The sequence below is a fragment of the Salvelinus namaycush genome, chromosome 3 (genome assembly GCF_016432855.1).
Source record: "Salvelinus namaycush isolate Seneca chromosome 3, SaNama_1.0, whole genome shotgun sequence".
NCBI classification, from domain to species: domain Eukaryota; kingdom Metazoa; phylum Chordata; class Actinopteri; order Salmoniformes; family Salmonidae; genus Salvelinus; species Salvelinus namaycush.
This window is the reverse complement of record NC_052309.1, coordinates 86,347,458-86,359,958: the sequence shown is the minus strand read 5'-3', so window position 1 is coordinate 86,359,958 and position 12,501 is coordinate 86,347,458.

The window sequence follows — 12,501 nt, the reverse complement described above, 5'->3', positions numbered from 1 at the left end:
CTTATGCACAATGCTATGTTCCTGTGCTAATCGAATTAGGAAACTGACGTTTTCTTGCAAACTGGTTGTTATACAATTGCCATATTCAGCCAGTTAGCCAGTTGGATTATTATTTTATTAGCACAGGAGTGGTAAAAGTGCCTCACTGGGTTGAATTCACTATAACTGCTTTATTCAATTGAATGGCTTATCTGCTTATCTTACTACGGACAAAAATATTCAATTTCTCTGCAACGTAGATGGTAAACCTGGTTGATTTGGTTCACAGTGCAGGTTAGTGTTTCTCGTCAATCTTGTACTGGAGTCCACATTGCAGATGGACACAGGCATAAAATCTGATTTTAAACTTCACTTTCACCATACTGCTAACCTTAAATTAAGAAAAAATGCAAATTTTCCTTAATTAATTGTTATAATTTGGATTGTGCAGCTGGCCTCAGGGGAAATGGCCCAGGTCTGCCTCCAGGACAAGACTCATGACAAACATCAACCTGTTCAGTGTAATGTTAACAGTGGGTATTCACCACCCCTTGGATTTTTTTCACATTTTGTTAGCGGGATTGAAATAGATTTAAAAAAAATTGGGATCCCAAAAAATGCAGACAAATTAACAAAAAATAGTTGTACAGTATTAACCGCCTTTTAGGCAAACCTAAATTAGGTTAAGGAAAAGCATTTGGCTTAATAAATCACATAAATGACATGGACTGAAATAGTAGTTTACATGATTTTTGAGTGACTACCCTTCCTCTGTTCCTCAAAGACCAGGGAGCTTTTTGAAAGGCTTATAAAGAAGGGCAGTGATTGGTAGATGGGAAACAAAGTTAACAATTATGCTGTGGATTATGTATAACACCACCCAGACATAAAAGATAGTCGTCTTTCTGAACTGAGCTGCAGGACAGGAAGGAAACTGCTCAGGGGTGTCACCACGAGGCCATTTGGGGATTTTAAAATGGCTACGGACTTCAATGGCTGTGATGGGAGAAAACTGAGGATGGATCAACATCGTAGTGACTCTACAATAATGACCTAAATGACAGTGAAAATAAAATTATTCCAAAACATGCATCTTGTATGCAACAAGGCACTAAAGTAATACTGCAAAAAACATCTTGAATGAATAGACTTTTTGGTTTAAATGCAATACATTATGTTTGGGACAAATCCAACAACATATCACTGAGTAACTGCCTCCTTATTTTCAAGCATGGGGTGGCTGCATCAGGGTATGTGTATCCTTGACCTTGGCAAAGACTGGGGAGTTTTTCAGGATAAAAAGATACAGGATGGAGCTAAGCACAGGCAAAATCCTAAAGGAAAACCTGCTTCAGTCTGCTTACACCAGACACTGGGAGAGGAATGCACCTTTCAGAAATACAATAATCTACAAAGTTCCTGGCTGGTCACGTTAGTTTTGACTGAAATGTCCTTGAAAATTGCTGTCGAGCCATGATCCCCAACACTTTGACAGAGCTTGAAGATTTCTGAAAAGAATAATGGGCAAATATTGCCCAATCCAGGTGTGCAAAGCTCTTAGAGACTTAGGGCTCTATTCAATCAGATCCTCTTCAGCCAACATCCGCATAGCAGTCGTTTTGGCGGTGTCTGAGGTGGAACCGTGTTAGAGCAGTCAAATCCACAAGCGGCTCCTGGAATTATAGCTGAAACAGATATTGCCGTTGACTGCACAGAGTTGCATTAAGAGAAAACCCATGCAACCTTGTTTATGTTTGAAGCACCCCAAAATAGCTCACTATAAAGAACACGTTGCCTATAAAAAGACGATATTACTAGCATTACTACTGCCATCACTACCACTACTACTACTACTACTTCACAATAAATACTTCTAGACTAACAAGCACACCACATTTACTTCAGTAAATGTCCTTATCTAGTTTTTTTAATACATTTCATAGGTGACCTGATTAGACAGACTCTGTTCTCATTATGGCCCATATAAAACCGTTTTGCAACTGATTAATCATGGTCATACCCTACACAGAGATTGATAAGGTCTGAAAGGGACTTTCCCATCGGCCAAGCCTGCAGTCTTTCTTGGTTAACTGTTGATTTTGGTAACTTGCCTGAAAGTTGTTGTTTACACACAGAAATGCCACAACTTGTCGGTCTCTTAATTAAACAACAGGAAAGAAGCTGAAAAATATATTTTTCTCACAATGTGTAGCACTACCTAGCATGCTTGCTAGTTTGTTATCACCCACATGAGGGCGAAGCTGGTGTGGTTAGGCTGGTTAGTTACCGCTAAATAGTGTATCTCGGCCGAAGTAATAGGATAAATGTGTCTCAGCTCTGCTTGCCCTGACTAAAAGTTACACTTCCAGTGTAGCAGGCTTTAAAATAAAACGTATTTTGTGACGCCCCTACTGGAATTCTTTGCAGTTTGGTTGTTTTCTGTTAAAAATTCCCTGCCTAATGGGACAACAACAGAGCAGACTAAACTTGCCTAGCTGCCATAAATGCCATAAATTGTCCATCTTTCACTTTAAAAAAGAGTATAAACCAGAAAGATCAGTTTTAGGCTATGCCTACTGGAATTCCTTACAATTGTGTGGTTTTCTGTAGAAAAAAACACTTGGGTCAACTCTAACCCTGTAAGCCTTAAAGTCCCTGCATCAGCTCTTGGACCAACAGGCTCTGAGACAGCTTCTACCCCCAAGTCATAAAACTGCTTCATAGGCATAAGACTACTAAATAGTAAATTAATTGGTGACTCGGACTACATGCATTGACCCTATCTTACAATTACTATATGCACACCCACACGACTCTACAGTAAATACACACACTTTTACACTCATCATATGCTGCTGCTACTCTGCTCTTTATTTGACTATTATTATTATCTATCCTGATGCCTAGTCACATTACCCTGTCTTCATGTATGTACATAAATACCTCGTACCTCTGCACATTGATCTGGTACTAGTACCCCTGTATATAGCTCCATTCTTGTGTATTTTATTCCTTTTGTGTTACTATTTTCATTAAAATAGTTTTACTCTGTTTTGTTGGGAAGGGCTCGTAAGCAAGCATTTCACGGTAAAATTGATCCCCGTTGTATTCAGCTCATGTGACGAATAACATTTGATTTGACTTGAAATGAATAGGAGTGTCTCACGCTCGGCAAAAGTATTTAGAGTATTTAGCAGCTCCTCTTCCTGGGGTCCAAACAGGAACAAAACAATTACATCACAACAAAACAACACCCTACATCATAAATAAACCAATACATCATACAATAAATGACTACGTTATTACTCTAATATTACACATTTACAATATAAAATGTACATTACTACAATCTTAGTGTGTGTGTGTGTGAGAGAGAGAGAGTGTGTGTGTGTGCATGTGTGTCCTCACAGCACGTCAATACCTCTCACAAACACAAGTTGTGATGCAGTCAATCTCTCCTCTACTTTGAGCCAGGAGAGATTGACAAGCACGTTATTGATATTAGCCCTCTGTGTACATTTAAGGGCCAGCCACACTGCTCTGTTCTGGGCCAACTGTAATTTGCCTATGTCCTTCTTTGTAAACTTGAGCATATCACTGGGCAGTAGTCCAGGTGTGATAAAACTAGGGCCTGTAGGACTTGTTTTGTTGATGTGATATCAAGAAAGCAGAGCACCCCTTTATCAAGGTCAGACCTCTCCCCATATAGCTACTGTTGCATCAATATGTTTTGACCATTTCAGATTCCAATCTATGGTTACACCAAGCAGTTTAGACTCCTCAACTTGCTCAATTGCCACAATATTCATGACAAGATTTAGATGAGGTTTAGGGTTTTAGATGAGGTTTAGGGTTTTAGATGAGGTTCAGGGTTTTAGATGAGGTTTAGGGTTTTAGATGAGGTTTAGGGTTTTAGATGAGGTTCAGGGTTTTAGATCAGGTTCAGGTTCAGGTTTTAGATGAGGTTTAGGGTTTTAGATGAGGTTTAGGATTTTAGATGAGGTTCAGGGTTTTAGATGAGGTTTAGTGTTTTAGATAAGGTTTATGGTTTTAGATCAGGTTCAGGGTTTTAGATGAGGTTTAGGGTTTTAGATGAGGTTCAGGGTTTTAGATGAGGTTAGGGTTTTAGATGAGGTTGAGGGTTTTAGATGAGGTTTAGGGTTTTAGATGAGGTTGAGGGTTTTAGATGAGGTTTAGTTCTACCTGGTTTATGTTAGAGAGGCATCCATTAAAGAACAGCCTGTGTTCTATTAGATAGGTAACTCTCAATCCACGAAATGGCAGATAATGCAAAGACATAACACATATGTTTTTTATAACACCAGACTGATTGATAATGTAATAAGCTGCACTGGTCAACCAAAACAGCTCCCACAATCTTCTTATTATCCATTTATTTCAGCCAATCATCATTAATTTGTTTCAGTGCCGTACATGTCGAGTGCCCTTCCCTATAAGCATGCGACCATCCTCAGTAACTTTCCATCCAAGTTGTCAGTACCAGGTGGTTTGTCATAATTGTGGTTTGTTATTTTTGTTCACCTATTCCACACTCACTTTACAGAGTTAAAATGACAATGCTTATCTTTCATAATTTGGTCAGTTATGCATGTATATGAAAGTTCAGTGTTTGTTGTTGGCATGTCATGTTAGGCCTACTGTACCCGTCCGATGCAGCAGGCCAGTAAAACAGATGTTTCTGCTTCCTCCTTGTTGTTTCATTAAGAAACTGACATGTACGTGTTTCGTGAGAGTCTTGCCTTTCCACACAGGGGTCTTACACTATTTCTATTTTTGTGAGAAGACCGATTTTCGGGATGTCTCATGGTCTGACAAACACTGTTGTAGCTCAGCCACCTTCCACCGCAGATGTGGAAGGCTGCCAGTGGCGGATGAGGTGAATGAGACGCAGCCCATTATGAGGGAAAGTTTTATTGTCTGAAGAGATAGCCTCGAATTGTACACAGCATCTCCTCTCACTCTATCTTGGTTCGTGCAGGTGACTGTGACCTCTTCCTCAGACCAATTGTCAGTACACCCAGAACATTGCTCTGGGAACTAAAAGGACCATCTTGGTTTCAAGGTCCTAGCTTTGAGAGAAGAATCATCGTGAGGTATCAGTCAGTCACATGCAGGAACCAATGTTAATAAGAGATAATGAATAATGTCAATCATGCTTATATGACATGTTTGTGTAGCATTATATAAGGACTGAAAGGGAATGCCTTAGTTTTCATCAAGCTTGGATTGAGTTTGTGAACCTCTCCGGCTGTGATAATAAAGAGTGATTCATTTAAAATTGACTTCAGGTGTCCCTTCAATTTCCTCCACAATCTTGGCGTCAGTGAAGGTCTGTGAGGGAACACTGGTGGCGCATTCTGTGTGAAAGTGTGAGGGAAATTCCTGTCTGACCAAAGATGACCTGGACCCGCCCAGACCAGACTTTTACTGTGAGGTGCCCGGGGGAAGATACCTGATCCGGCAAACCTCTGAGGGACACGTCTACTGAATTTCAGTAAGTCAATTGTCACGCCCTGACCATAGAGAGCTGTTTATTCTCTATGTTGGTTGGGGCGTGAAAGTGACTAAGGTGGGTTATCTAAGTGATTAATGATCTATGTTGGCCTGGTATGGTTCCCAATCAGAGGTAGCTGTTTATCGTTGTCTCTGATTGTGGATCATATTTAGGCAGCCATTTCCTCATTGTGCTTTGTGGGATCTTGTCTAGATATAGTTGACTGAGAGCACTACTTTGAGCTTCACATTTAGTTTTTTTCGCTTTATTAGTTTTTTCCTTTGAGTTTCTCTTCCAAATAAAAAGGATGGAAACATACCACGCTGCATCTTGGTCCTCTCCTTATAACGATCGCTACAGAAGATCCCAACAACAACGGACCAAGCAGCGTGCCCAGGAGGAAAGCCAGGAGTGGAGGACATCCTGGACGTGAGACGAGATTATGGCAGGAGACAGAAGCCTTCCATGGAAGCAGGCGGAGGCAGCGAGGGAACAACAACGACAACACCGGGGTTCGCGGCCACGACGGAAGCCCGAGAGACATCCCGAATGTATATATCTTTTTTTGGGGGGGGGGGGTCTATCAGTGGTCTATCAGTTGATGTCCAATTTCATGAGTGTTGACCGTGTGTGTTATTAGTGGCTTTCAGGTAGCACTCTAATATTGCAATATCTTAGTAATTTGAAGGGTCTAAGGTTTCAGTACAAGGCCACATGATGAACAGAGGGATTGAGCCTTGGGACTGATATTAAATGAAAGGCTGCCATCTGGTGTTTGGGTTAAAGATAAGCCTCCTGTGGACCAGTAGATAAGCCTCCAATGAAAGTGAGTGGTACTCACGGAACTCAGGGTGTAAGGGACACAGTGGAAGCATTTGGGGCAGAGGTATGAATCATTTAATAAGATATGTTTTTGACCCTTTCCAATTATTTTTACTCATTTCGATAGTTTGAATAACTGAAGTAGATCCAAATTGAAGTAGATCCAAGTTGAAGTAGATCCAAATTGAAGTAGATCCAAGTAAATGTTTAAGTACCAAATATTAAGATGATAAGTCAGCACCAACTTTTTGAAGGCCCCAGTGGATTTGTTAAACAACAGTTTTTTTTTTTTACTATTTGATGTCCCAGGGACAGCTAATACAGAACACATGTCAATGCAACCTGATTGTGGTAAGAGCTATGGAAACAATGATTAAACATTGACAGATGCATTTACCTCTGAGTCTACGGATCCCTTGTGTATGTGTGTGTGTTGTTTAATAGATTCACTCCTGTTGATAGAAGTATAACCTTGCCTGTAGATTTGAGCTTTATTATGATGATAGTATTTCCATCAATTAAATTGTGTAAGGAAGAATGTGTGTAACTGATTGACTTACTAGAATGAAGGGTTTAAAAGGATAAACAATCTGGTTTTATGTGTTGATTTAGCTTACTTTAATAGAAGTATTTTGATAGAACCTCATTTGATAGTTTAAGCCATAATTGAATGATTACCTTAAAATATTACAATCGTAACCACAGAAGTGGTTATTTTATTGTCTGCAGAGATAGCCTTGAATTGTACACAGCATCTCCTCTCACTCTACCTTGGTTCGTGAAGTTGACTGGGACCTCCTCCTCAGACCAATTGGCAGTACGCCCAGAACATTGCTCTGGGAACCAAAGGAGTATCTCAGTTTCCAGGTCTCAGCTTTGAGAGAAGAAGCCTTTTGAGGTATCACTCAGTCACATGCAGGAACCAATGTTAATAATGAATAATGTAAATGATGCTTGTATGACTTGTTTGTGTAGCAGTATACAAGGACTGAAAGGGAACACCCATGGCAGTGTTTTCATCAAGCTTGGACTGAGTTTGTGAACCTCTCCAGACATCATAATAAAGAGTGATTCATTTAATATTGACATCAGGTGTCCCTGATGTTGAATTTCCACCACACCATGCAAAAAAACTGATATCACTAGCTTGAACAGACAGATTTTTTATTTTTATTTATTTTAATTTTACCCCCTTTTCTCCCCAATTTTCATGGTATCCAATCGCTAGTAATTACTATCTTGTCTCATCGCTACAACTCCCGTACGGGCTCGGGAGAGACGAAGGTCGAAAGCCATGCGTCCTCCGAAGCACATCCCAACCAAGCCGCACTGCTTCTTAACACAGCGCGCCTCCAACCAGGAAGCCAGCCGCACCAATGTGTCGGAGGAAACACCGTGCACCTGGCCCCCTTGGTTAGCGCGCACTGCGCCCGGCCCGCCACAGGAGTCGCTGGAGCGCGATGAGACAAGGATATCCCTACCGGCCAAACCCTCCCTAACCCGGACGACGCTAGACCAATTGTGCGTCACCCCACGGACCTCCCGGTCGCGGCCGGCTGCGACAGAGCCTGGGCGCGAACCCAGAGACTCCGGTGGCGCAGCTAGCGCTGCGATGCAGTGCCCTAGACCACTGCGCCACCCGGGAGTGAACAGACAGATTTTGATTGAGATTTTTGTATTATGCCAATTAGATTTCCGTGGGGCGTGGTCATTGATTCAAAAGTTTTTAAGGTGTAGGCTGCTACAACACGTGTGCCACATCCGACCCGCATGACCTGTGATTTCCGTGAATCTGATTGGTCAAAGAGGTGGCACCACTGGTCCCAGAGTGTTTTTTTTCTCCTGCTCTAAAGTTACCCCAAGTTATTATTTTTACTGAAAGCAACAACACTGTAAGGAATTCCAGTAGGCGTAGTCTAAAACAGATATTTCTGGTTCATCCCCATTATTTAAGTGAGACGGACAGTTTATGACATTTATGGCAGCCGGGCAAGTTGAACCTGCTCTGTGGTTGTCCCATTAGGCAGAGTATTTTTTAAACTAAATACAACCAAACTGTAAAATTCACAAAATACATATTTTTTACCTGCTACACTGGAAGTGTAACTTTTAGTCAGGGCGAGCAGAGCGCGAGCCACTTTATCCTGTTACTCCAGCTGAGATACTCTATATAGCAGTAACTCACCTAGCCATGCCAGCTTCACCCTCGTGTGGGTGCTAACAAGCATGCTAAGTAGTGCTAGGTATCAACAGCCATTGTCAACCAGTCAAGTAGGGGTTGGAAAATCTGGTGAGGTTCGATTGGTTACTCGCAAAGCAATATCACCAAATATTTGCTTGATGATCAGCCTTGCCCAACTTTAGTCCCTCCCTGTTCAGCTCCCTCTCCCATGCTTGCATCTCCCAATGGTCCCTGGCCACTGTGCTTCTCACCGCTTTACTTTCATTGAAAATGAATGGGAAGCTAATGTTTCACCATGTGATGCTGTCTCTAGTATATACGCCCTGTCAGACGTGAGCTGCACGTTGAAATCTTGAAATCACGCTCTGAAAAGTTTGGATTATCTGTCCGATGTAGCAGGCCATGAAAACAGATTTTTCTGCTTCCTCCCTGTAGTTTAATTAAGGGACGACAAAAAAAGTTATGGCATTTCTGTATGTAAACAACTATCGGGTAAGTGACCATAGTCTTCGGCAACCACAAAATACTGCTGATTTGGCCGATGGGAAAGTGCCTTTCAGACCTTAAAGTAAATCTCTCTCTGTAGGGTATGACATAGTGATGAATCAGTTGCAGAATGGTTGTATATGGGCTATGGTGACTTTTTCTAATCAGGTCACGTAGGTTTAAACTACTGGAAAAACTCCTGGCCCTATAGGGAGGATGAAAACCCTATCAAACTGCAGCAACCTTTCTCATATGATTTATAATTTAAAACTGGAATAACAGGGGAGTTTCCCTTACACAGACACAGAGACAACTGTGATGAGACAATACAACTAACAGGACCAAGCTTGCTTTATGCAGTGTTGCATCATGAAGGTCCAGGGATAGAAATGGACTGTGTCCAAAATCCTTCAATTCTACCCCTGTGTATTCATACCACTTGACTTTTTCCACATTTTGTTATGTTACAGTCTAAATTCAAAATTGATTACATTTATGTTTTTTCTTCACCCATCTACACACAGTACCCCATAATGACAAAGTGAAAACATGTTTTTAGAAATCATTGCAAATTTATTGAAAATGAAATACAGAAATATCTCATTTACATAAGTATTCACACCCCTGAGTCAATACTTTGTAGAAGCAACTTTGGCAGCGATTACAGCTGTGAGTATCTCTGGTTAAGTCTCTAAGAGCTTTCCACATCCTGGATTGTACATCATTTACCTATTATTCTTTTCAACATTTTTCAAGCTCTGTCAAATTTGTTGTTGATCATTGCTAGACCATTTTCAAGTTTTGTCATAGATTTTCGAGCAGATTTAAGTCATAGCTGTAACTCGGCCAATCAGGAACACGCACTTCTTGGTAATAAACTCCAGTGTAGATTTGGCCTTGTGTTTTAGGCTACTTTCCTGCTGAAAGGTGAATTCATCTCCCAGTGTCAGGCGGAAAGCGGACTGGACCAGGTTTTTTTCTAGGATTTTTCCTGCGCATAGCTAAATTTGGTTTCTTTTTTTTATCCTCAGTCCTTAACGATTACAAGCATACCCACAACATAATGCAGTCACCACTATGCTTGAAAATATGTAGAGTGGTACTCAGTAATGTGTTGTATTGGATTTGCCCTAAACATAACACTTTGTATTCAGAACAAAAACTGAATTGCTTTGCCACATTTTTAGCAGTATTACTTTAGTTCTTTTTTGAAAACAGGATGCATGTTTTGGCATATTTTGATTCTGTACAGGCTTCCTTCTTTTCACTCTGTCAATTAGGTTAATATTGTGGAGTAACTACAATGTTGTTGACCCATCCTCAGTTTTCTCCTATCACAGCCATTAAACTCTGTTACTGTTTAAAAGTCACCACTGGCCTAATAGTGATTAAAGTCACCACTAGCCTAATAGTGAAATCCCTGAGCGGTTTTCTTCCTCTCTCAGTTAGGAAAGACGCCTGTATCTTTGTAGTGACTGGGTGTATTGATACACCACCCAAAGTGTATTTAATAACTTCACCATGCTAAAAGGGATATTCAATGTCTGCTTTTTCACCCATCTACCAATAGGTGCCCTTCTTTGCTATTCATTGGAATACCTCCCTGGTCTTTGTGGTTGAATCTGTCTTTGAAATTCACTGTTTGACTGTGGGGCCTTACAGATAATTGTATGTATGGAGTACAGAGATGAGGTAGTCATTCAAAAATCATGTTAAACACTATTATTGCACGCAAAGTGAGTCCATGCAACTTATTATATGACTTGTTAAGCACATTTTTACTACTGAACTCAGGTTTGTTGGCTGCGCCCACTAATTGTCCACACCTGATCTTAATGAGTGCTTGTTTCCTTTGAAATGGGTGTGTTTGAATAGACTCATATTAACAGCGTTGTATGACTTAGCATGCTAGCTCCAACCTGGTGGCGCAGTGGACTAATTCTATGGATAGAGAACAGAAGATTCCACAACAAAAAAATGAATGCCTAAACAAATTAATTTCCATGTGTCCTATCTGTGCTTAGAGTTGAAAACAGTCAACCCAAACTAAGCTAGCAGTATTATTAAAAGTCTTATTTGAAACATGTTCTCAGAATGTTATTGAATTATCTTCAAATAACCTATCATTTCTGTTTTCAGGACATTAATAAAACTTCCCAGGAAAACTTTCATGGAACCATAGTAAAACGTTCTCAGAACCTCCCTGCAACCTAAAAATAAATGTTCCCGGAAACAGGTGAAGTTCACACTTCAGCTCTCAGGATGTTTAAAAAACAATATGTTTTACCAGTCAGGAAACTGATGGCTTTGTTCCCAGAACAAATAGGAAAACAGAAACCTGTATTCCCACAACTTCCAAGGAACCAAATGTGCTAGCTGGGAGGCTTTCAAAAGGCCCTACAAACAAACAGATTATAATTTTGGTGTGCAATAGAATTGTGTCTTTGGAGCATTCAAATGTATGTTCCGTGGCAATTTTTCTTCACAATATGACGCAGATAGGCTCATTCTGTTCAAGACAACCCAGGCTATAACGCATGTCATCATTGTAACTGTGGATAAAAAAAAGAGATCATAAACATTGATACTGTAAATTACATTAATTTTCAAATACAGAAATGTGAGTGGTTTGCTTGTATGACATCAAAGTGGTATTTATTATAAACCTTAATATCACATATTTTATAGCACATCGACTCCTCTCAATTTAACGCATTTCCCTCACCCAGACAACAACAAATGTGCAAAAGTAGCCCAATTAGCGGGAGGGAAGGTGTAATCTTCTTGTCTCTTGTAGTGCTCAAGTTTATAACGGCTGTCAGTCAAAACCCCTACCAGTGCTGTGAAGTGGAGAACCTGAGCTCTTATGTCATGTATGGCATATTACTGTACAGGCAATTTAGGCGCTTATCAACAACAAAATCTGCCATTTTCATCTCATATATGGGATGACAGGGGCAAGTGAACTGAGCAGTTGGGCAAGTTGAGCCTGCTCTGAAATTTCCCCAGGTGTTTAAATTTTTTTTACTGAAAGCAACAAAACTTGAAGGAATTCCAGTAGGCTTAGCCAATGTTTTTATTGAACCTTTATTTAACTAGGTAAATTCTTATTTACAATGACGGCATACCCTTCCAAACCTTGACGCTGGGCCAATTGTGCGCCGCCCTATGGTACTCCCAATCACGGCCAGATTGTGATACAGCCTGGAATCAAACCAGGGTCTGTAGTGACGCCACTAGCACTGAGATGCATTGCCTTAGATCGCTGCACCACTCGGGAGCCCCCCAAAAACAAAAAAATGATATTTCAGTTTCATCCCCAATTTATGGCAGCCGGGCATGTTGAGCCTGTGGTTGAGCCATTAGTTAGAGGATTTTTTTAATGAATGGTTGCTGTTCTGGAGTAATAGAATGCTCAGCCTACCATAGGCTGGGTTCTGACTGGGGGAGGAGCTCACAGCCTGCAATAAATAGCGGATGTCTACGTTGAGGGGAAAGTATTTGTAAGAGTTATCCG